The sequence below is a fragment of the Ascaphus truei genome, chromosome 21, assembly GCF_040206685.1.
Source record: "Ascaphus truei isolate aAscTru1 chromosome 21, aAscTru1.hap1, whole genome shotgun sequence".
In the NCBI taxonomy this organism is placed as follows: Eukaryota; Metazoa; Chordata; class Amphibia; order Anura; family Ascaphidae; genus Ascaphus; species Ascaphus truei.
In genome coordinates, this window is record NC_134503.1 from 19,877,538 (window position 1) to 19,901,750 (window position 24,213).

General features: G+C 41.0%; 2 long non-coding RNA genes across 2 annotated transcripts; one reads left to right on the forward strand and one right to left on the reverse strand.

Moving 5' to 3' along the window:
* Window positions 1-2,839: 2,839 nt before the first annotated feature.
* On the forward strand, window positions 2,840-23,955 carry LOC142472401 (uncharacterized). Its single transcript, XR_012789679.1, has 3 exons — window positions 2,840-3,001; window positions 21,837-21,885; window positions 23,635-23,955. It is a non-coding gene; the product is annotated as an uncharacterized LOC142472401 (long non-coding RNA).
* LOC142472289 (uncharacterized) lies at window positions 6,058-14,524 on the reverse strand. The gene is made up of 2 exons (XR_012789643.1): window positions 14,137-14,524; window positions 6,058-6,145 (listed from the first exon to the last, which is right to left on the reverse strand). It is a non-coding gene; the product is annotated as an uncharacterized LOC142472289 (long non-coding RNA).
* Window positions 23,956-24,213: the final 258 nt, after the last annotated feature.

Below are 24,213 nucleotides of genomic sequence, written 5' to 3' on the forward strand. Positions count from 1 at the left end.
AAAAATAAAAAACTTTATTGATTGAACAAGTGAACAACAGCCATAGTTAACCTCTGACGCGATTCGTCCGGGTTACGGACTTTTTCAAAGAGTAACTCCCTAAGCCTGAGACAATCTCTATATAGACAGAACCGCGCTCTGATTGGTCACAAATTAATTGAAGGGTAAACCCCTCTCATATGCAGAATGAGTATTAACTCACGTTATACAATCCAATACAGAGACCGTCACATGCAAAACACCAAACCAAATGTGAAACTTACATACAACATACAAAAAAATAAGTTAAAAACAAGAGTTAAAAACAAAGACTGCTGAACAATCACAAAAATAACTAGTTAGGAAAAAATATATAAGGAAAGTGCTTAAGTTATACATATATAAGCTAATAATAAAAACATACAAAAGTATATATAGTCCAACTCACTACATTGCAATAAAAATAATTCATATTTGGAATACGGATGACATGTTAATCAATAGAATATAATAACTAGGTTCATATACAATTGATTGATGTTGTATATATACCATGACACAATAATGAATTACTAAAATGTACCCTAAGCCACCCATCAGGAAGACACCAGAGAGATATAAACTTTACAAAAGGATTCACGTAGATTGTATACAGGGATTTTTTAGCTTGTCAGAGACCTAAACGGACATTGTGCTTTCCCACAAGGGGACCGAAGCCCTGGTTTCCATCCTGGTTATCTTAAAAATAAAAAATTGGGAGGGGGTTAAAGAAAACATTATGGGGAATCTGGCGTTTTAACCCATTTACTAAGGCTGCTGTCCTTACTTCACTGTCCTCCTAGGCAGGAACAGCTTCACGCCCTGTGAACCCCAACTATACTGCTGTGCTAGCGACCCATGTGACCCATGTGACCCTAGAAAGATTGTGACGGGTGATAGAAATAGAAGAATAAAATGGCTAATTTTTCTAAGCCCCGGTTGCGGGAAGCTACGGAGGTAATGAGAGCCCAGGATAAACATAGCTGTTCTATTTGCATAATGTTTTGGTTACTCCAAACTAAGATTAACAGGAAAACCCCTAATATACACAGACAGTAGCTGATGCTAAGAATCATTGTTGGTTAGAAGTGTCCCAGAATGAAAGCATATTGCTGAACACAGGCAGCTAGAGTTGTCTTTACCTCTGCATTTCTTTTCAGAGAACTCAATTTGGATAGAAAAATCAGCGTCTCTCCTAATAATAATAATAATTATATATTTTTCTTTGAGGGCGTCAATGTTTAAAATGGAGCGAGAGCTATAAATGACTAATTCATCTCTAGAATCGTTACCACTGCATGACATAACTAGGTCTTGTATGAAACAGGTTAGGGAATCTGCAGTATACAGACAGCTGCATACATGGGATCCTAATCAAGTCTTACCCGCAGTTAATACCACACTGTCCACACAATTTTCCAGGCACAAGTCCCTGCACCCAAGTTTGAGGTGTAAATGAAAACACAGGGAGATAAGGTAACTTGCCTTAGGTCACATTGAGATTCAAACAGGATTTGTTAGATCTAGAGGCCGTGATTGTACCTATTACACCATTACCCTCTTCTATGCTTGCCCTTAAATATTAAAGTAAGGTTGTTGCCTTGCCTGCTGCAGAGGTCTCCAAGGCGCAGCCCCTAGGTACTGACATGCAACTGCCGCCCTCCTTTCGAATCGCAGTTGCAAATGACGCCGCTGACGTCACCAACGTGGCACTGTGTCACGCTGCCATGGTAACACGTCATTTGTCATCGCGGCGCCGTGGCAACGTGACGCTGCAATTCAAAAGGAGGAGCAGGGCAGCAACACGCAAGTGCCTTCCCATCAGGCCCAACTGTATATGGGGGCCGACATATTTGCCGCCCCGGCTTCATGGAAACTCTGCCAGTGCCCAGGCGCCCTGTGTATTTATCACACCCTGGTTAGTGTAGCATTACACTGGTATTTTATGTGGAGTTGATACAACACATTGCAAGGACAGGTAGTGATTTTATATATATATATATATATATATATATATATATATATATATATATATATATATATATATATATATATATATATATATATATATATATATATATATATATATATATATATATATATTAGGCTCTGTTTTCCTTCATCCACCCCATCAATAATTAAACACTAAGATAATTAAACACTAACCCACTTAGAGTCCCTACGAAATGCAATGTCCCCTTATTTCCCCCCCCCCCCCAAACAAAAAGCAGACACAGATTTAGTATTAGCACTGTTAGATTGATTTAGGGAAGCCAATTAAAATTCAATTAGTCACAAAAGATTATTTTCTGACCAGTTACATGGGATTGCATCATTAGATCCAATCATGTCCATGCATCCCAAGCGCCGGATGGAATTAATTCCTGCGCTCACTTGCTTTCCCCTAGAGAGTGTTTTCCAAGGATGGAACTGCAGAAACAGGTCAACGGGTTTGCAAAAATATATTTCTGTTTACTTAGGAGCCCACATCTGGAGGAGATCACACCACGAGCAATAAGAACACAACAGGTAAAGCAGCATTATTATTACTGCAACTGCCCAATTGCCAGAGGGGTAGCTGATCTTTCTGGAAGCAATGGGGTTATTTTATTCGCATGCAATAGGAAAAGTTACTGTACGTATCAGCATGTAAATGTTGCAAGAGAAGGTCATGTATTAACATGCGATATAGTTTTTTTTTTTTAAGATTTCCATGCTCTTGGTAACAGTTGGTGACACTGCACCAAGGTCACATTCCAGTGTTTATTACTTGTTTTCATTGGCGTGCGTTTCTTTCTGCATAGTAATGGACAAATAGAAATATTGCTGCTTACATAAGGCTTTTACATTTTGTATTCCCCCTGTAGTTACCAGGGGCTTTATGGGTACAAAAAAAGGGTGCCGTCCTAGGATGAAACTGAAAGAAAGACAGTGGCATGTTTATAGGTCCAATGGAGCTGATCAACACCTTAAAATCAGACGTGTAAGTATTCTTTTAATAAATGTTTTCAATGTCAACTTTTCCATGGTAAAGAAACGCTCGAGTGTTTTTACAGTCAATGTATTTTGGGGAGGGAACAAAATCCTAATACTATAACAGATTCCCCTTGCAAAACACTGGAGTGAGAGTGCAACCACTCGATGGGAACTCGAAGTCTGAATCCGCAGCCCTCAGTGTAGTCAGGTCTCTCTCGGGTGAGGTTTTCCTCCATCCTTACTCACAAACTTGAGTAAGTTGAACACCACTTCTCTACTGACTGGGCACAGAGACCAATACTTTGCTACCGTACACTGCGTCTAATTTCTTATTTTCTACAGATACCACATGGTCTGAATAGACAGTGGATGTTTATACACAGATTCACTTTAAAATTAAAGATATTCTTGATAAACGGGATAATATAGTATATGAGGAAAGAAAGTGGTATATGAAATAAGAATTGAATATATATGTTTTCATTGTGACCTATGGATCATCAGTTGAATACACCGTGCATAGTCTTAATGGTATGAGATATTGATCCACGTAAGAGACAAGGGGGAGAGGGGAAAGAGAATAAAAACAAAAACAATTCAGTGTAAAGTAGATTTAATTAAATGATTACAATTAAAACATTAAATACAAATAATGGCATTGTACAACATGAAGCTGGCTTCAATGCAGTTGTCAAGTAATACTTAATTGTCCTTCATGGCCGGGTACAAGAAAAACAGCTGTCTGGAACCCAAGATCTTTTCCTACATCTGCAAGCAACACATCTTCCACAGAAGAAATAGTGTAGTACTGGACCTTTGGTAACACGGTCCATTCTATCTTATGACCAAGATACACTATACTTCTCAGAAGACCATTGTAGTGTCTTATTTGTAAAGCCTCTTGGCTACCTACTAGGCTTATTAAAATTAACCTGGGACCCACCATTTAGCGAGATTTCTTTTAATTGGGGGGGGGGGGGGGGGAAATCGCCATTAAATGGGCAGGGGAAAAAGGCCTCACCAATGAAATCTCCAACTCTGCCTACTCTAAGTTGCGATACCTTTTATGCCTGCGAGGTTTCAAGAGCTCTGTACATTGCAATTCAATCTATGAAGAACCCTAGGATCTCTCACACTAATCCCCTAATTGTCATCACCGCCTAAAGAAATCTACAAAAACCAGGGCCCAAATAAAGTGAGATGGTTTGCCGAGAAATATGGAAAAACAACATTTTAACTTGTTAGTCCAATTAGTGACGTTCCAAATGTCACTACGAAAGGACAGGGGTTAAGAATAAGCACTTAAGTGCGTGGCTCATGTTATCGGTAGGGACAGCATTTTAGACGGCCGTTTAAAATATAGATCTTGAGCAATCCAGGTTCAATGCCGCTGGGCCAGTCCATGGTGTCTAGGCAAGTGAATGCTAATGATACATTAGAGAATATTTGTAGATCTTTAAATAATCCAGGGTTTAGGCTTCCTTTCCAAATATGCACTATTGTTATTAAAAAAAAAGTATAGAAATGTAAGTGGAAAAATGTTTTAATTGATAAAGGTGAGAACAATACATAAAATTGTTAAATTGGGTGCACCGTTAAAAACAGTGAGATGTGGGATGGGACTAAGGGTCCTTCAATACCAATGCTCTTTGTTTAGCAACCTACTCTTTAAAACCTTTGCCCCCCCCTCCACCCCCCAAAAAAGCTGCTCTTCCCCACCTGGTTGTTGCATATGAACGGCAAAGCGTAGGCTCTTGAAATCAGGTATAATATCAACACTCGATGTCGAAGTTGAATGTGACACGTTTTAACCTCTGGGAGGATCTTACTAAAGTAAGAGTGTCCAACTCCAGTCCTGAAGGGTCACATCAGGTTTTTTTTTTTTAATGATATTCCTACTTCAGCACAGGTGACAGCAAATGACAGCCTCCTGTGCTGAAGCAGGAATATCCTTAAAACCTGATCTGTTGGTGACCTTTGGAGGGCTGGAGTTGACCACTCCTACACTAAAGCTATGCAAGCCCTTCAGAGACCCCACAGTGCCTTAGTTCTGAGCGACATTAGGAGTCTATATATAATGTGGAAGGGACCAGCACAGTAGTACAGTAGTCATCTCTGTACTCCTCTAAACAGAGGTCTATATCAAACCTTTTCTTACAGTATGGCGATGGTTTTGGTAGCTATACATACACTTCAGATTACATTTTCTGCTGAAAATCAAATAGCTATCGTCTTGGCATCTTATACAATACATTTCAAAATCAGTAGATTTTCATCCATTTGAAAGAAAGTGTGTGGAATCAGAGTCTTATTTGGCAACTGAAGCCCTCCAACCCTCCACCCCCCCCCCCCCCGTACCCCCCAATATAGAACAAAACGACAGCATGTGGCTGCAGTGAATGGGAGTGTAATTTGACCACAAAAGATATCAAGAGACCCAACAGGACGCCAATTCCTCTAATAGGTGTTTTCAGGCAGGAACAGAAGCTTACAGTCCACATCCAACAAGCAGCAAGTTCCCATTACAACAGTTTTGCTCACAAATCGCAGAACACGTTTGTGAAGCTTTGTTTTTGTAGCTCAAGAAGAAGAGAAAAAAAAACGGAGGGGACATTCAAGGACCAGCAGTAGTTTCAGGAGATGACACAGCAGGACTTCGGACAACAAGGGCAGCATTTACAGCAGGGGTAGCAACAGCAAGAGCTGTCCTCAGCGTTCTCTGTAACCTTAGAGCGCCGGTCCAGGTCAACAGTGTACATTTGGTCTGGGTGACCACCGTTCTGCGCCTTCTCAGAGGCGTATGGGTTGTGAGGACGTCGCCACGACTCGTGAGTGTGGATTTTGTTGCCCTGCCACGCATCGACTTTGGGGGCCTCATTGGGGAACCTGTCCTGCACTTGGGCTGTGTAGGAGGGGTAGGTTGGCACCGCTGCTGGGTTGGTAAACACAATATCAAGGTCGTCTCCCAAATGGTGGCGGACAAAGCTGCTCTTCAGTTGGGCTCGAGGTATACTTACACTGGCGTATGGGTTATTAATGCTGATCCCTTTATCCATCGTGCTGAACAGGCGAGAAACACTTGGAAAAGTTGTTTTTTTTGTTTGTTTGTTTTTTAGTAAAACTGCAGGGATTTTCCTTCACAAACCACCACCTGAAGAAGAGAGAGAAAATGATACAATAAGACACGAATGCTGGAGAAGGGGGGGGGGGTGTTATGCAACATTGCTGCACCAGATAACGCACAATGAAGTCAGCTACAACACAATACACAGAAGTAGGGCACACAGACTTAACATACACAGTTTAAAATCAGTTTATTCAGCCAGAAGTCCAATATTTTGGCTACAAAAATAGCTTTTTTCAAAACATTGGAAAAAAAATAAAATTAAAATAAAGTGCTCTAGGAACACACACGTCTAGTAAATGTGGGATATAATCCTTTAACTTGGCCTAAGGAAGCATGTATTCTGTAAAATGTGTAATGTGTTAATGGCTATGCTATCAAACATTGAAATAAACCTTAACAGAATGCATGTAATGTGCCACATGGCTCGGCAAATTTACTTTATTGCAAACCAAATGTGTTTTACAATCAGACTGGGAGCACTTGGACTTATTCATGAAGCGGGGAATACACCATTAGACAACTCGAGACCCTTCACTAGAATGGGGCGTAAGGTCTTGCAGCATGATACTATTTAATAAATAAGTGGCAGCATTAGGTGACAACACTCACGTGGTGCCTTTTTAGAAGGGAAAATAGTGATATTGGCCGATTCTCTTAGAGAGACGCCTTCATATTTATCTTGCCTAAAGTACTGTAGAAGTACTGTTTAATTTATCATGCAAAGGTCCCTCTTTGCTATGCAATTCAACACAGGCGCTTTATAGGTTGGTCACTACTGTATAAACCACAGAACTAATAAGGCCAGCGTTTAAGGGGTTACACTATTTTCCTTTTATTAAACACCTAAATCTGACTTATTTTAACGTTATATTGTAAGGATATGAGGGGGTTTGTTTCCTCTGGCCCTTTTGTCCTGATGCGTTCAACAAGGACTTGCACAGTCAGAGCCCCCTTCTCTCCGAGAAGGACAGAGTGGGCAAAAGGTAAAAACCCTTGGTTGACAAACAGTCCCCAAATTCAAAGGCCACTAGGATATTACATACATACCAAAAAATTAATAAATAAAATAAATATTGCATGTTAGATTTGTTTAGGTTGCTTTCTTTACTAAATGTTTTTTTGGCAGGCTTTCTGGGATTCCACCTTCAAAAAAAATTAATTTAATAATAAATATATTTATGTGAACTAAGCAAACAAGCTTTCTAAAGGGAATTTTTGTAACGGCTTGGACTTCAGACTCCAGCAATAAAAAAAAATGACAACATTATAGTTCTCTATTCTGGATCATTTGGCAAGAGTGGCACCATCAAAACACAGTTAATCAAGTCCCATTTCAAGGCTTTAGCCTCATAACAGCAACAACCGAAGAACGCCCTTCTGCTCAGCTATAGATAATGTAATGCTGTAGCATTAGTGCATATGGGGAAAAGGAGAAGACCTAATGATCGGTCCCTAGAATGGGATCCATAGAGAGCCCCCCACGTAGTTTGTACGGTTACTCACAGAAATTGGCGAATGGATCGTGAATACGTCCTAAGACAAAATGTCTAATGTTGCGATACATGAAGACATTTGGTCTTAGGATGTATTCCCGATCCATTCACTAATTTCTGTGGTTAAGAGAGCAAAGTGGCGGATTTCTAGGGACCAATCATTAGTTCTTCAGCCTCATTATTGCATATCTCTTTAACGTTGGGAAGAGTTAACATACGAAAGGTTGCAGTTCCCAGTCATCTAAATAGCAAGCAACATAGGTATCCATCAATACAAAACTGCATGTCAATTGTAATGCATTCAATGCACATGGCACTGTGGCTCTCTGGCACTTAAATGGTTACAGACCAAATACGAAGGGAGCGGGGAAGTGATTAAGCGCCATGGGGTTTAGTTTACAGTAGTCATCTAAAGTTGGTTGCCATGACAATGAGATGATTTGCTTAGCAACATCACATGTCCAATCAGAACGCTATTCATGGAACCACAATCCCACTCCAAAAAAGGTTTATAACCTTTCATATAGAATCTCACAGTAGCAGCACTGTGTGTGCTTACAGCAGGCCATCCTCCTCAAAGCACGCAGCAATCCCAAAAACTGTAGAGACTGGGGGAGGGGGGGGAGAACGTCAATAGTGCAAGTATTTTAACGGGAGTTGTAAAATAAGTTATGGAGGAGGGGGTGTACAGGATAAGAATCGGGGAGGCATCAGGGTACAGGCAGGAGACATATGATTAACATATACCCACATTCAGAGCCCCCCCCCAAAAAAAAAAAGAGAACGAGCTTAAATGTCCAAAAAAGTAACCAGATATTTGCTTTACGCAGGGTTACATTTGTATAAGAAAAAACAATTAAATTGTTAATTTACAAAAATGATTGCACCTTAAAAAAAAAAAAGTTTTGTAATAGACATGCAAGATTGATTGTCATGTAATTATTAATCTTTTATCAATGCTTAGATAAGTTAGTCACTGCAGAAAGTAATTTACATCACAATATAGGTATATAGGGCAGTGTATGCAATTATGATTCTTGCCCTTCCCAGTGAAATCCCTACACATTACTCATGCTGGTTAATATTAGGCCTTCAAGATTACCTATTAAGGTTTTCCCCTAAACTTAAAGCACTCTTTTAAACTCTGCCTCAGGAAGAAAAATCGAATGTTTCCATAACCATCCATGGACTCTCACATGCAGGCTGGAACCCCAACCTTTAAATTAAGGCTGGGCACTTTCATGTGTTGGTCTTCATTTAAAAAGCCTTGTGGATTTTGTTTTAAAAATAATTTCATTGTGTCAAAACGGGGGTTTTTTTTTTTGGTTTTTTTTACCAAAGTATGCTGATCTAAAAATAAGCAGAATCTCAAAATAAATATATCATAAAAAAATAATTTCGGAATAATGTAATTGAAAAAAAACTTAAAGCCACAATCTCACAAAAATGGTCATTGGGATTTATAGCTTTGTTTTAATCAGTTATTTATTTTTACAAATGGAACCGCGTGGGTCAACTGAGCTTAACAGTGCTACTCACAGCTTTGGGACCCCTCCGGTTCCACGTATAATTATTGTTACAGTTATGTCCCTCTTGCAAAATCAATCCTGGCTTCTGTCACTGACCAATAGGAAGCTGCAACCTATTATGTTACAGAGTCCTGTTGCCCGCAGGACCTGGAAGACTTGGTGGGTCATACATTTACCCAAAAAGAACCCTTGGCACTTCATCATCATCATCATAATAATATTATTATTATTAAATCTGTAACCCGTGGAATCCCCAGGGCTGAAAACGGCCCAGTTTAGATCAGCAGAGATCCTTAATTTTATATGTAGGGGTGGGAGAAGGAAAGAGAAAGATTGTGGCTTTAAAATTAATAAGATGGGGTTTGACACACCCCAAGTTCAGTTCCACTATTGAGATGGCACTTGGCCTTGTGTTCTTGTGCTAATAATCTTAAGGGTTCTCCTTTCCTACGGCTCTAATAGATTCCAATTTCCCACCTTTTTTGCCCAGCTCCCTTAAAAAACAAAAGTGCAAGTGCTTATGTAAAACCATTTAAAAATAGATAGCACACATTGGTCACAAGTATTGTATGTCTATATAGTGCCAAAAGTGTACTCTGCACTTCACAAGGAATTCAGTACATGGAGTTATAATACATTAAGCGCAGCAAAATTAGACAATAGGAAAGGCAATCCCTGCTCTAAAGAGCTTACCCTCTAAGGCTGCGTCCATAGAGGGGAGAGCAGTGCTGAACCGCGCTGAAGCTGAGGCTCGCCTGCTGAAGCCTGTGCGATTTCATGCACATGCAGGCGAGCCAGCGGGCGCGATTGGGAGGCGGGGGGAGGCTGGGCAGTGACGTCGCTCGGCCAATCGCCCGCGACGCACTGACGTCAACGTCACGGCGCCGTGATGTTGACGCTGCATCGCGCTGATTGGATGTTTTCAGCCGACAGCGCTCTGAAAAACAGCTTGGCTGTTGGTTGAAAAATCCAACTCCTCAGCACGCCTGCGGACGCTCGCGTGAGCCCCCTCTAAAGACATCCTCATTGAGGATGCTGGGGCTCAGCGCGGAGCGTCCGCACGGCTCAGCGCGGCTTCCCCTGCTATGGACATGGCCTAAGAGGTATGATGGGAAACTAATAGAGACAGCAGGTGAATGAATAAGTGCTGTAGATAGCAGTGCTTGGTCACAATGGGTGGTAGGAGTGATTGAGGGCGTGGGACAATAGCCAGAGGCTATTGGGATGCTTGATTTGTGGGGCAAGTTTTAAGGTTGGTCAGGATTAAAATCAACATTTGCATGGGAGGTGATGCCAGGGAGGCGTGGGTGAGAGCAGATGTGTTTATGTCTGGGTTCAGGACAAAGTCTCAATCATTACTGTAAACAGGTTCCCCACAAACGTTAACTGGAGGTATGCCTCTTTGAAGGCAATCGCCCAATAAAATGGGCGTTCAAAAATCCTAAATCTGTCTTATTTGAACCATGATAACCGTTGCATGATATAAGTGGCAATATTATTTTTAATGCTACTGTACAGATTGTAACGTCATTCCAGGATATAGGACATCTACACAATCATTTATTTTTCCTAGCTAAATGTGATTTGGTCCAATCGTGTTTATTACATAGTAGATGAGGTTGGAGGGAGAAGGGGAAAGAGGACGAACTTGGCCATAGACTTCAACCTATGTTAAATTTGGATGACAGAAACTCACTCTATATTGTATTAACAGTATATTGGGCCAGACGGCGGCAAACATAAAACCCTGGTGAAACATTTAATGATGCCTCAAGAGAAAAATTCCTTCCTGATTCCAGCAATTAACAAATCAGATTTATTCCTGGATCAACATCTTTCCCATGTTTACAGAAGAGAAACACCGACAGTGCCGTCTTAACGCGTGGGCACGCTGGGCAGTTGCCCGGGGGCCCCATGAGCATAGGGGCCCCACGCTAATCTATGCACAGACCAGAATTTAACACTAATTTTCCGATCACCCGCCTCAACATTCAAATCTCCCGCTAACTCGGTAGAAGGAGAAAAATGACGACGTGTAGCGGAGAGTTGGCAGGGCCCAGTGCACTGCTTTGCCCGGGGGCCTATAATGCTGTTAAGGCAGTCCTGAACACCGGTAGAGAGCTTAGTTGATGTCCTGTAATTTGCTGCCATACCGGGGATGAAACCAAATGAAATGGCAGGTAGCCAGCTGAGTCTGACTGCACCGTATGGGAGACGCGAACCCGGAAGTAGCAGACCGGTGCCGACGAACAGCTGATCCCAGCGCGCGGGACATACTGTTGAAAGCTACCTCCACCTAAATGGGTTACAACCCCAAGATGGGCACTGCCACATACAATCCACTGAACTGCAAACAATTAAATTGTAAGACTACACTTGCTAATTTGTGTTCTGCTCAATACACCTAATTTTTACCTTTGGTGCACTCTGCGTTTGTTTTTTCTTCCTAGGAAGTAGTGCTGTTAAACAATTTAGGACTGGCCAGTCACTGTATTTGTGATGTATAATATAGGGTGATCAGGTCTCCCATGCTAGGCTGAGCTAATCCTAGTTGTAACCACTGATTTAGGGTCTTCTTTTATATCCACTAAAAGTGGCCAATATTAGTATCGTCAACCTGATCCTATGACATAAGATTTTTACCCAGTCAATATTTAAAAAATTTAATCACAGAGCATACAGTGTCACACTTATATATTTTCAAGGCCAATGGAGATTCAGGACTAGAATCTCATTAGGACACGAATATTGCAACAAAAACTTTTTTAAAAAAAGGGAATCAAATACTTTTACAGCGCTTGTGAAGATCTGTGTGAAAGGATCTCTTGAAAGACAATTCATGCTGCGCCTTTCTTGACCGGTCATGGAAGGACTCGGCCTCCGATTTTCTGTTTACCTGTTTCTCCACATAGGCCGTAACATACTGTACAATGCTGCCATTAATAGGAGTAAAGTATGGAGGGCTGAACTGGGCTCCTCGCCAGACAACCCATTATTTCTTACCAAGGAGGACAGAGTAGCAAAGCAGGGTTCTTTGAAGTGGATCTAGCAGGGGTTCTCAGCTCCAGTCCTCAAGGACCGCGCTAAGAGTCCAGGTTTTAAGGATACCCCTGCTTGAGCATAAAAGTGGATCAAAATGATTGGGGCACCTGTATTAATGAGCGGATATTCTTAAACCATGGACTGTTAGCGGTCCTGGAGAACCTCTGATCTAAAGTTTGTGATATGTTCTTTTAGTCTTAAATCACAGAAGCCCTTCCTTATTACAAGTCATTTAAACTTTGTAACTTCTAGTCAATAGGAAAATGAAAAAGTCTGTGTCAAGGACAGTTTTACTGCACGTCATTTGTTGTTCTGTGTGTTAGTTTCCTCTAACACCTGTTACATGTGCAAATTCACTAGACCACATCTCAATGTTCCTGTAATAGGATTTCCTGTCTCGTTGCCACGACGCATTAGAAAAGGAAAACTTTCCAAATTCAGGGGTTTTGTCCTTTCCAGTTGAGAAGGAACCGAAACCTGAATATTACAAATACAGGAAAAAAAAAAAAGTGTGTGTCGGGCAACAGCCCATTTGCCAACTATGTTCCACAAGGGAAAATAAGACGAAGCGTATGGTACACTTCCAAAACTCTGTACACTATAATGTTACCTATGAACAATCCCAATATCGATCCCCTAAAAGGCATCACAAATTTACTACAAATCTACAAATGAATGCCTAATCTCATTACACGGTACTCAGTTCTCCCTAGATCAATAATGTACCCATATTTGTGCGGTTTCACATATCCCTCACTTCTAGGAAGATATTTTCATCCTTTAGAGCCCCCCCCCTGATTAGAATGTAAAGCCCCTACTCCTTACCACAAGGCTCTTTGCAATCACGTTACATTGTCTCACATGTACTGTACCTGTAGTTGCTATAAGAACAGGGTTTTCAGACATTTCAGAAAGCACATGGTGTTTTCCCCACAGAGGAAGGGGGAAGGGAAACCGTAAACACACCTTGTTCCTTTTTGTACATTGGCAGAGCTTGATTCACACAGGACAATCCAGGGACGTGGCACCTGAATGTTCAATTTAACCCCCTAGGCCCAGACTCAAAGCAGAAACTCCACTAGAGATTAGATCACAATGAATGGCCATGTATTGTAGTTATTAGTGCTTTACGCACACTATTATATAAAAAGTCTCTCTACTGCAACAGTGGAACAGAAAATACCTTGTTAAAAGGGGGGGGGGGGGGGGGAAACATCCAAAAGAAAGATTTTTTTTTTTTTGTCCCTTTGATAAAACTGATGCTGTTCTTTGGAGTCGGGCGACTTTGAAAGATGAACTCCCCTTCTAACCAATAAAAAGAACAACCATTCCTTTGAAGGAGGATCATGCATAACCCTCTCATTCCTGCACTATAATAGAGTCTGTACCAACAAGAGAAAGAATAGAATCATGGGGGAAATTATATATATCACACCAGAAAGAGGGCATTCACGCCAACTAATGCAGGATGCATACTGTCCACATTCAGTCAGGATCACGGTATAAGCAAAAAGAAGGGAAAGGCACTCCAAAAAAAAAGGTGAGGTTTTGGTGTGCCTGTCTCAGTGTGAGAAGAAACATTGAGACAGGAAATAACTTTTTGCTATTGGAGTAGTGTGTGTGTGTCTGTGTGTGTGTGTGTGTGTGTGTGTGTGTGTGTGTGTGTGTGTGTGTGTACATGAAAAGCATTAAATCTGGTTAACTATTCACTGCATAGCGTCTCCCTCAGTTGTGTACCCCTTGGGTTTCTTGATGCAACAAATGTCAAGAAATATTTCAACAGTTAATACAAAAACTTGGAAGGCGATTATTAAAAAAGTGGAGACACACCCCACACATTGGCTTGTTTTATCATTTCAATCTCTTTGCTGCTACAGAAGCCAACAACACACTGTGCCTCTGTATTAGTGAAGGAGTTAAAGCAAGTAGGAGAGTTGATCTGGATTCTTACCTGTCCAGTGCTCATAACAGGAACAGAACAGGCTCAATGCTCAGATCCGCGCTCTGGGTGTAGTCTCCTTGAGTGTACCTTCCTGCCCTTGAATCCAAGGATGTAGAAATGGGTCTTATTTACAACAGCCCAGCTTCATACCACATGGAATATAAGCAGCAGGCAGATGTGAAACAAGTTCAGACTCTTTAAAAACAAAAAGGAACCTCCAAACCAGGATGTCTTACTTGTTCCCTCTCAGCACAGTATCCCTTGGTTGTGGTTTCTGCAGCTCATAATGAAGGTAGAGCTGTTACACCTGCTGACTTTTTCAATAGCAGGGGGAGGGGTAGAATGAGTGTGAGCTTGGGTGTGTCCCGGGTTTCAGATAGCAATACAATAGGCAGCAGTGCCAGGCACAGACTCACAGGTTATTCAAATCAGCCACAGGCTCTACCTGGGCGGAGGTTTTCAGAGCCACAGCCTACTTAAAAAATGATCATTTTGCATACCTGTGACATACTTCAAAGATCGTGTCAGCTAGGAAAATATTTAAAGAATGGGGAAAGAACAGTGGCTGCTTTTGTCACATACCAAAGTATAATAAACTAAATTATTCTATTGTAAACTAATTAACAGGGATAAAACAAGTATACTAAAGTATATGCAAGCTGAGAAAAAACAGCAAAATCATTGTCTTTATTTTGCTATTTTTTCACTTTTGTATACCCTTTTTTTGTGTTGTTCCTGTTAATTTGAGTACAATATAAGATTTTTTTTTATCAATATGTGTCAATAGTCTTTCCCCTTTTATTCTGCTTTGCTTTTTCATATGTATAATGTTCATTCTGGGTTATTTGCATTTGGTTTTATATTTCTGCTTTTGTTTATTTTATTTTGTTCTTTATTGAAATTTTGGATTTGCATTCAGTATGGGTTTTTTTTTTCCCTTTGCTAAATTTGCTGCTGATTTTTTAATAAAGGTTTTATTCATAACCTAGGTATATATCCCCCTCCCTGCACTTCTCCTAATAAATAGAATACAACTTTGTTGTATACTTAATATTTTGCTTGGCTGAAAAATATAGAACAAGCTAGCAACTGTGTTTAGTTTGTGTGTATTTATTAGCGGTGACAATATTACCGCCACCATTTAAAAAAAAAATGTAAAACATATTTTATTAACGTTTTATCAAAGCGAATAGGAATGGGGTAAAAAAATCTAAAGGGAATAGGGTTTAAACATTGTATTGTAAAGGCATTTAAAATGATGTCGCAGACATATTTCACAGCAGCTGTACAATACGTCACACTTGCTTTGTCTAGTTGAAGTAGGCTCATGGGGGGATGGGGGTTGGTCCCATCACACACTCTACCATTTGTCTTATTCTCCTTATTATAAAGTCATGGGGGCAGTGTCGCCTGCATTTTTGGCGTATATGAACCATGGTGACCACATTTTCTGAAACCTGCTGGCCGTGCCATTGGGGAAAGCAGTAAGCTTCTCCATTGTCATTATTTCCCATTATTTTACTTTTAATGCATGGCAGAGAAGGACGTTTGTGATCCTTCCATTTCTTTGCAATTAAGCACCTGGTTGCCAAGTGTATCTAGGATACTAACCTCATCTAACAATTATGGAGTTCTGGAATAGGTTGTCCCAGAATTTTTAGCCAGGGATAGCTGGGTATGCTTTTTCTCAGTATTCGACTTTGGATCTCTATGATCTCGCCCCAGTCCCTGTGTGTCAATTCGGACATGACCACCATATGTGTCACATCGTTACCCCTTGTCCACATTGCCTCAAGCATAGAGGTGATACTGATGGAAATATTTGATGTAATTTAGTTGGGGTGTAGTACCATTGGTACAGTATTTTGTACGAATTCTCTTACTCTACCGTACATATAGATGCCTTGGCTGTTGCCTCCCAAATGTCACCCCGGTCCTCTAAATCTCGGTCAGATCTCAACTCCCTCTCCCACTCTAACATGTGTGATTTTTTAGCTTTTCAACCTTCAGTTACTGGCATTTTATATAAGGTTGAAGTGATACCCTACCCTGAGTCTCCTTCCCGACACATTATTTTAAAGTGGGTGTGACGGTAGGGGGTTGCCGGCCTTCATTAATAAAGTGAAGCCCAGCTGGCTGCCCCTAAAAACCGTATGTCAAGGGCTGAAGCGTCATCTCTTGGGTCTAGTTGTGCGCCTTGATGTATTTTCCTATATTTCTGTTCCCATTTTACGGTCCCCTACAGGAATGTAAGCTAGGGGTGCCAGGTATAGTTAGGATCCCTATTAGGAAATAGCTGCAGGACAGGGACTTTGGGAGCAGGAGATTAAGGGTGGATATTGGGGAGCAACTAGGGTTAAAAACTGTATAAAGTATTGCTGACCGGAGTTACCGGTAGTACTGTTATGTTACCCGCAAATAGTGTATGATTTGCGGGTACCTGTCTGTATATGAAGACGGGTGTATTATGAAAGTCTCATGTAAAGTATAGGAAAAACCTGACCTGTTTTGGGCTTTACCTGTTCCCCTTGACCCAGCAACATGAAATGTCGGGACTGTAAGTTTCAGGTGGGATATTTGGGTCAAAATGTATTTGTCTTGTTTGCAGGAGTTCGGGGGACAAAGTTACCGGTAGTCCTGTAATTCTCCCCGGCGTGCAGGCATGATTGGCGGGCATGTGGGGTGACTTACACTGGGGCTACAAAGGGTCCCCCAGAATCCTGTTTTTTGAACCCAAGTATCCCAGACTCATTTCCCACACAGGTATAAGGTTCCCCAAGTGATGTAAGTTTATTAAACAATGTTTTAATGTTGTATACTGTAGGTATTAATGTTTTATACAGTATGTATTAAACTCTAGGCAGTCAGCCCGGGCATCTACATAGGTGCCAGTATGTCTGCATAGAGTCTGTGGATCAAAGGGGTGAAGGGAAGTAGCAAGGTGTCGGACCATTTGGTTGAGCAGGGAAGGGCAGAGGAACAGGTCCAGAAGCAAGGTTCCCCGCGGGGGAGACTCTTTGTTCTCTGGGAAACTGTGTAATCTACCCAGCGGGAGGTATGTGGCTGGCAAGGGGAAAGCTGTTGCACGTGGGCACGGTTCCCATTAGCCAGAATTTCCTGCTCACTAGCTACCTGAGCCCCTCAGTACGGCCCCCCCTCCTCTGACGAGTGCAACCAGCCCAGCCCCCCCATCTTTGAGTGGTGGTTGCACTGCAATCCGTGCGCTGGTTGGTGGGCAGTCCCTGTTCCATGTTAGACATAGGACATCGAGGTCTATGTAAGGGGCTGCCCGATCAGAGAGCTCTCTCTCTAAGGGCCTCATGCAGAGAGCAGCGCTATGCAGAATTGGAGAGGGGGAAAATTTTTACCTTTTTTGGAGAGTTTTTATCTCCATATGCAGAAAGGGCAGAAAACTGCCTTTCTGCATATGGAGAGTTTCAACCAGCGCTATGAGCGCTGTTGAAACTACTGGGGAAAAAATCGGGTTTTTTTTTTTTTCCCTCTCCACCGGGCGCGGAGCGCCAGCTGCTTGGTGGAGAGGGAAAATTTTGAAAATCGCGCCATTTTTTTGGCGCGAACAGCCACTAGATGGCGATCGCGGCTCTCTGCATACGGCAGAGAAAAAAACTGGAGAGATTTTAAACTCTCCAGGCGCGCGGCGAATTTGAAGGGGAAAAAAAAAAAATGGCGCTTTTTTTGAAACTTGCCGGTTTCTGCGTTTCTGAAGGCAGAATCCGCCAATTAATGCCGCTTTCACTTTTTGCGCTGCTCTCTGCATGAGGCCCTAAGTCTCTCAGACTTACAGGCAATCTTGGGACTTGGTCCAGTGATGCACCGGCAGATTTTCCCAGGTGCTTCGCTCGCAATAGCAAAGCACTAAGCATTAAGGTGCCGGAGAAGCCTAGCCTAGCTGAGGACCAGTTCTAAGGATCAATGTTACTTGCTCCAGGCTTAGTCCAGTGACGTGGAGCGGACAGTGTAAGCCTTCCTGAAGCAGGCGCCCTGCACCTATTTGAGGCTAGTTTTCACCCCCAGACCTCCAGTAAGTGTGTATTGCAACTGTGTTTTGTATTTCATTTGTGTGTACGCAGCTGTACCCGAATAAACCTAATTTTATTCCACTACCTTATTTTGCCTAGTGAATTGATCACAAGAGGTATAAAGGTGTTAAAAGTCTTGGTCTCCCGTGACAGTGGGTCATGTCTTCTTGGGGCTTAAGTTTCGTTATTAAGTGTCACAATTGTAGGAACTGCAGGAATTCAGCGTTCAGGAGCTTAAACTGATCTCTTAACTAGCTAAATGATTTGGAATATTGCTTGTCTCTAAGAACGCACACAGAGAATAAGTCTGCTTTCCTGCAACGTGAGAACCCTTTTGTATCAAGACTCGCCGGGAAGGTTGGATTCCCAAAAGGAGTGAGAAAACACGGGTTTTTGCTTAAGTTATATAAGAATGTGCATATATCACAAATCTGACAGCTATGTCTAAATGTGGGATTATTGTACATTTATTTTGGCCTAGCTTTTTTTTGGAACAGCATAGTACATCTGTTAATCTTATTGTGCCAGTTAGATTAGCTTCTATTTGTACCCATCTTTTATCCTTCTAGTCTCTGTGCCAGCATATAAATTGGCTTAATTGGGCTGCCTTATAATATTTGTTTCAATTAGGTAATGCTAGACCTCCTAGATCTGAGCGACGTTGTATTGTTAATTGTTTTATCCTTTTTATTGTTCAAGATAAATGTCAATATTTTTTGTTGCAATTTGTTAATTTATGTATTAGGTATTGGTATTGAAAGTGTGTGGAAATAGTATAGCCATTTGGGCAAAATGTTCATTTTGATTGCCATGGTATGGTCTATATAGGATATCACGTAATCTTTCTATTCCAGAAACAGTCCAGCAATTTCTTTAACATATTAGGGTAGTTTTCTTTATATAGGGATGTGGTTATATTTATTCCTAAGTATCTAATAGATTCCTTCTTCCATTTAAAATGTACATCCAATTCATTTTTTGGTGTGGTATGGAATATTCATAGTGAGTGCCTTTATTTTGCATTTATTTTAAAATTTGAGAGTGCTCCAAATTGTTAGATTTCCTGGAAGACATTTGGTACGAAGATTAGGGGTTTAGTTAGTGTGAGTACCACATCATCAGCGAGGAGGGCTTAGTTTGAATGATTTCGTAAACAGATCTATTCCAAAGATATTTATATTTGGCGTATCCTGGCTGCTAACAATTCAATTACCAGATCAAAGATTAGCGGGGACAGGGGACCCTTTGCCTGGTACCGTTTGTTTTAGAGATCAAGGTAGACGTAAAGCTCCCTACTGTCACTACCGCTGTTGAGTTAGTGCATCGGGCTTTAACTCCTGTCAGGAATTTATTACCAAAGCCTACAACCTTCAGGGTCTCAAATATCGAGGACCAGCTAATTCTGTTGAATGCTTTCTCTGCGCCCAGGCTCAACACCACTGTTGGGGTTTTTGTTGCATATGCTAATTGGATAAGGTCATTATTCGTCTAGTGTTATCTAGTGCCTGTGCTTTGGGTACAAAACCGGTCTGGGTGTATGATTTGTGGTAAGAATGCATTGAGTCCAGATGCCAAGTTCTTCACATACAGTATAGTTTGATATCAGAATTTAACAAGGATATTGGTCGATATGCCTTACAGTTGGTGCTGTCTTTACCTTCCCTATGTATTACAACGATCGTTGCTTTGGTCATAGTTTCAGGGCCGGTAGTACCGTCCATTAAAAGATTAACATTTTTAGTAAGCAGAGGGATAAGGATTCCTGTGGATTTGTTATCCGTCGCCATTTTTTAATGGCCCCTTGTTTCTTCAGCAGTTACATCTTGGTAAGGTGACTATACTGCCCAACATTTAAAAGATGTGTGATGAAAATGCGGGGGATTTGTAAAACGGCTGTTGACTTGCATTGGGACAACTGATAACATTTTCACATCCAAATCTGTGATTCTGCGCTCGTATATGAGGAGAGTTAGTCAGTATGAAGGTGGTCACCTGTTTCGGATTCCCAGGGACAGGGTTAACCAGTAATATAGAGCTGTGTAAAGGGTGTACTGTTACATGCCTGCTTCCAACAAGTAGAAGATACTGGGTCCTTCACCCTGTGCCATGAACACCTTGCTTTGTACTACCAAACCACATTCCAGACATCTTCTAATACGAGGGTTAAAACATCTAGTAATATTCACTACTAACACCACTCATCTATGTACAGCCCCATCCATAGCTGTCACTTTATCTCCCTGTGCCTCAGGCACCAAAAACATAGATTGTAAGCTCCACGGGGCAGGGACCTGTGTCTGCAAAATGTCTCTGTAAAGCGCTACGTAAAACTAGCAGCGCTATACAAGAACTTATTATTATTATTATTATCCAGTCCTGATGTAGCAGCTCTAATTCTGTATCCATCTCTGTGTAGTTTACCGCAGGAAAATTCTATAATGATGAAGGAATATGAAAACAAGTGTAGTCAATCGTGATTTTGGCAAGTAGGCTTAGTACCATACACCTACAAGCAAGTACTCTATGTTGTTGTGACAATAAATTCTGCAATAGCAAGAGACTTCATTTTGACATCAATGAAATAATTATATTTTGTAGCATCAAATTACATTGTTCTTAACTTAAAAATATATATATTTCAGTATTTAGGCACACCGCTTTCTTAAATTGGAATACTGTCAAGAATTAATAACTGGCATACACATGTAATATCAATTTATATTTACCCAAATTAGTACCACTGGAGCTATTAGAGCTAGCTGGCAGTGGTCTCCTTAACAGGTTCTGACTGTTCTTTTCCTATAACAACGCAAATCAAATACTGACCATATCCGATTGACATAGTTACATAGTAGATAAGGTTGAAAAAAAGACGTACGTCCATCAAGTTCAACCTATGCTAAATTTAGACAACAGATACTTTATCCTATATCTATACTTACTTATTAATCCAGAAGAAGGCAAACAAAAAACCCCATTAAGGGGAAAAATAAATTCCTTTCTGGCTCCAAGAATTGGCAATCGGATTAATCCCTGGATCAACATCCTTCCCATGTATACTTATTTGGTATATCCCTGTATACCTTTCCTTTCTAAAAAGATGTCCAACCTTTTTTTGAACAAATCTATTGTATCTGCCATCACAGTCTCCATGGGTAATGAATTCCACATTTTAACTGCCCTTACTGTAAAGAACCCTTTCCTTTGTTGCTGCTGAAATCTCTTAAGAAGATTGGTTCAGGCCATCTCAGACATGATCATTTGTTTGATACCCCAACAATTGGGAACATGACTGCAGGAGAGGCACAAACTGATATATTCTATTATAATAGGTGCACCAATATCTCCCACCCCTCCATGGGACCACACCCCATATCACCCTCTGATGCAAGTGGTGCAAGGTATGGAGCAAAGTTTTCTGATACTTTGAAACATATTCTACATCAGCAGCTCTCAAACTTTTCCATATCACAAGCCACTTCAATAATTGTTTGGCGGTCTACCATATTACAAGATATTGGACCTGCATCTAAAAATCCACTGGTGGGCCAGGGACTACAGTGTGAGGAACACATTATCTACCCCTTGATTTTAGTTAAATATTTCAAATTAAGTCTAAAAATATATCTTTAGTGTGAATATGATTATTTTCCCCTCTCTCTGTCACAGCGACCAGAGGTGAAGAAGTCACAGAGGAGTACCAATTTGTGTACAACCAGTAAGTACTGTATTATTTGTAGTATATTGTTCTGTGCCACCATAACAACAGATTAGTACTTAATGTACCACTGATTTCTTTTTTCAAAATGTTTGTCAAACAAATGTGTACAATACTCAATTGTATGTATATAAAGGCATACACACTAGCTGTTTTGTGACATTTATGATATGAATTCACAATTGACAAAAAACTAGCGCATTGGTTGTATGTTTTTTATAGGAAAAACAAATGCATAACATTTGGCATGTGTATACAGTTTATACAAACCTTTTTTGGTACCTATAATGGCTAGGTTTATAAAAAAAATGTAAACATTCAGGACCACTCGGGTCCCTTCTCCAGGATTGATCTTTACTTTACCGTATTTTTGTTATTTTTTTTATCAAAAAAGTAGTTTTTATGTCTTATTTGCAAGCTCAAATACATCCACACACATAAATATATATATATATATATAAATATATATATATATATATATATAACGTTCAGATATCACTGGATGCACCTCTCTGCCCATACAAACCCACCAGTCTTCTGCACCGCTCAGCCCATACGAACCCACCATGCTTCTGCACCGCTCTGCTTCCATTTCTTTAAGAGCCAAGTCTTTCACCTACAGTGAATTCTATATTGAGAGGATCCATTTTAAATCTACCCCTCTGGTAGCTCTCGGACCAGATTCCTGTGTCCCAAGTAGTCCACCTCTGTGTTCTATGATTCATCATTTGGAATTCCTTTGAGATTCCTAGGATCTTCTGGCTGCAATTTCTTTGGATCATCTCCCCGACAGTATACATTTTGTTGAAATTCATCAATTTCTTCATTTATCCTTATACGGTATATTTCACAACTCATGTCACATGGTATACATGTTGTGGTGAGGGGATTAACTTTAATAGAATAGTTTAAGGAGAAACGTATACCCTGTGGTTTCCTTATCCGAAACCAACCAACAATAGGCAGACAAAATCAGGATCCGTAGGTGACAGCTATTGAATAAAGCAGTGTTTGATCTCATACTATTGGTTATTGAATGATATTCTCAAAACCGAGGTCCAAATCAATCAATTGAAAACTTCAAAAGGACATTAACCCACAGCTCGGTCAGCTAGGTACTGTATCAAGCTTCAAAAATGAAAAGACATTTGGGCTTTTAAAAAGGACACATTTCAAAAAAGTTCTTACAGATTAGATAGAAGGTAATATATATTCCTGGCTGAAGGGAGACCAACAAACTTTTTGTTCACATCAACACTGTCATTTAATCAGATCCCACTAGTAACCTTGATGAAGCGCTTCGGCATGAAACGCGTAGGTGCGTTCATGTAGTCCTTGTTCTTCTTGGAAGCTTGCATTAAATAGCTGATTTGACCGAGTTTGGAGTCTGCCCTGGGATATATTTCTTTCGTCGCTGGCTGTTCTCTGTTTGGCACACTATTACCTGGATCCCCACTAGTAACCACTGAAATTAATACCTCAAAGTGGAGTGTTTATCTACGTTGTACTGGATCTGGGACATTCTAACTCTAATTTCTTTAGGCAGAGGCCAAAGCAGAAAACAAGGTGGGGTAGGAGACGAGAAAAACAAGGAATCCTCCCACGAACCAGACCGAGGGTTCGATTTAATTTACCACATATACAATTGTTACCTGATGAGTTGACAGTTCTATCAAAAGGTTTGAATTTTGTACAAACCACTTGTTTTAATTGCTTTGATTTTGAAGTTTGAAGTCTTTTTTTCTGCAGGTGGTGTGGGTACCGTCAAAGAAGCGAGCTGTAGGATGCTGGGCTGGTTGCAACCACTGGCGAACTAGGGGGGCACATTTTGGGGCGGCGAAAGGTTGAAGGTGATGGCAGCTGGACTCGTGTGGAGGATGTGGAGGAGGAGGGCAATGAAGGGGTGATGGTTGTGGCAGTAGGACTCATGGGAGAAGAGGATAGGGTGGCTGTGGCAGAGGACGGTGGGGGTGGAGCCCTCCCATGCGGTTCGACCTGGAAGTGCAGGGTCTGTGCAAGTGACAAATTATAGTGCCAGGGAGCGCCTCTCCAGCGAGGCAAGGAATATTAACTGGGGAGCAGGGAGTTGACAAAGGATGAGGAGGGGGTATGAGAGAGAGAGAGGATGAGGAGGGGGTTATGAGAGACAGGGTGGGATGAGAGAGAGACAGAAAGAGAGAAAGTGGAGAAGCAGTGTTAGAGAGAAAGGACATGGAGTGAGAGTGTGAGAGAGGATATGGAGAGAGAGTGTCAGAGTGAGAGTGAGAAAGAAGATGTTTTTAAGAGAAAATAAAACAGGCTTTTATTTGCCATAACTTTCAGATCGAT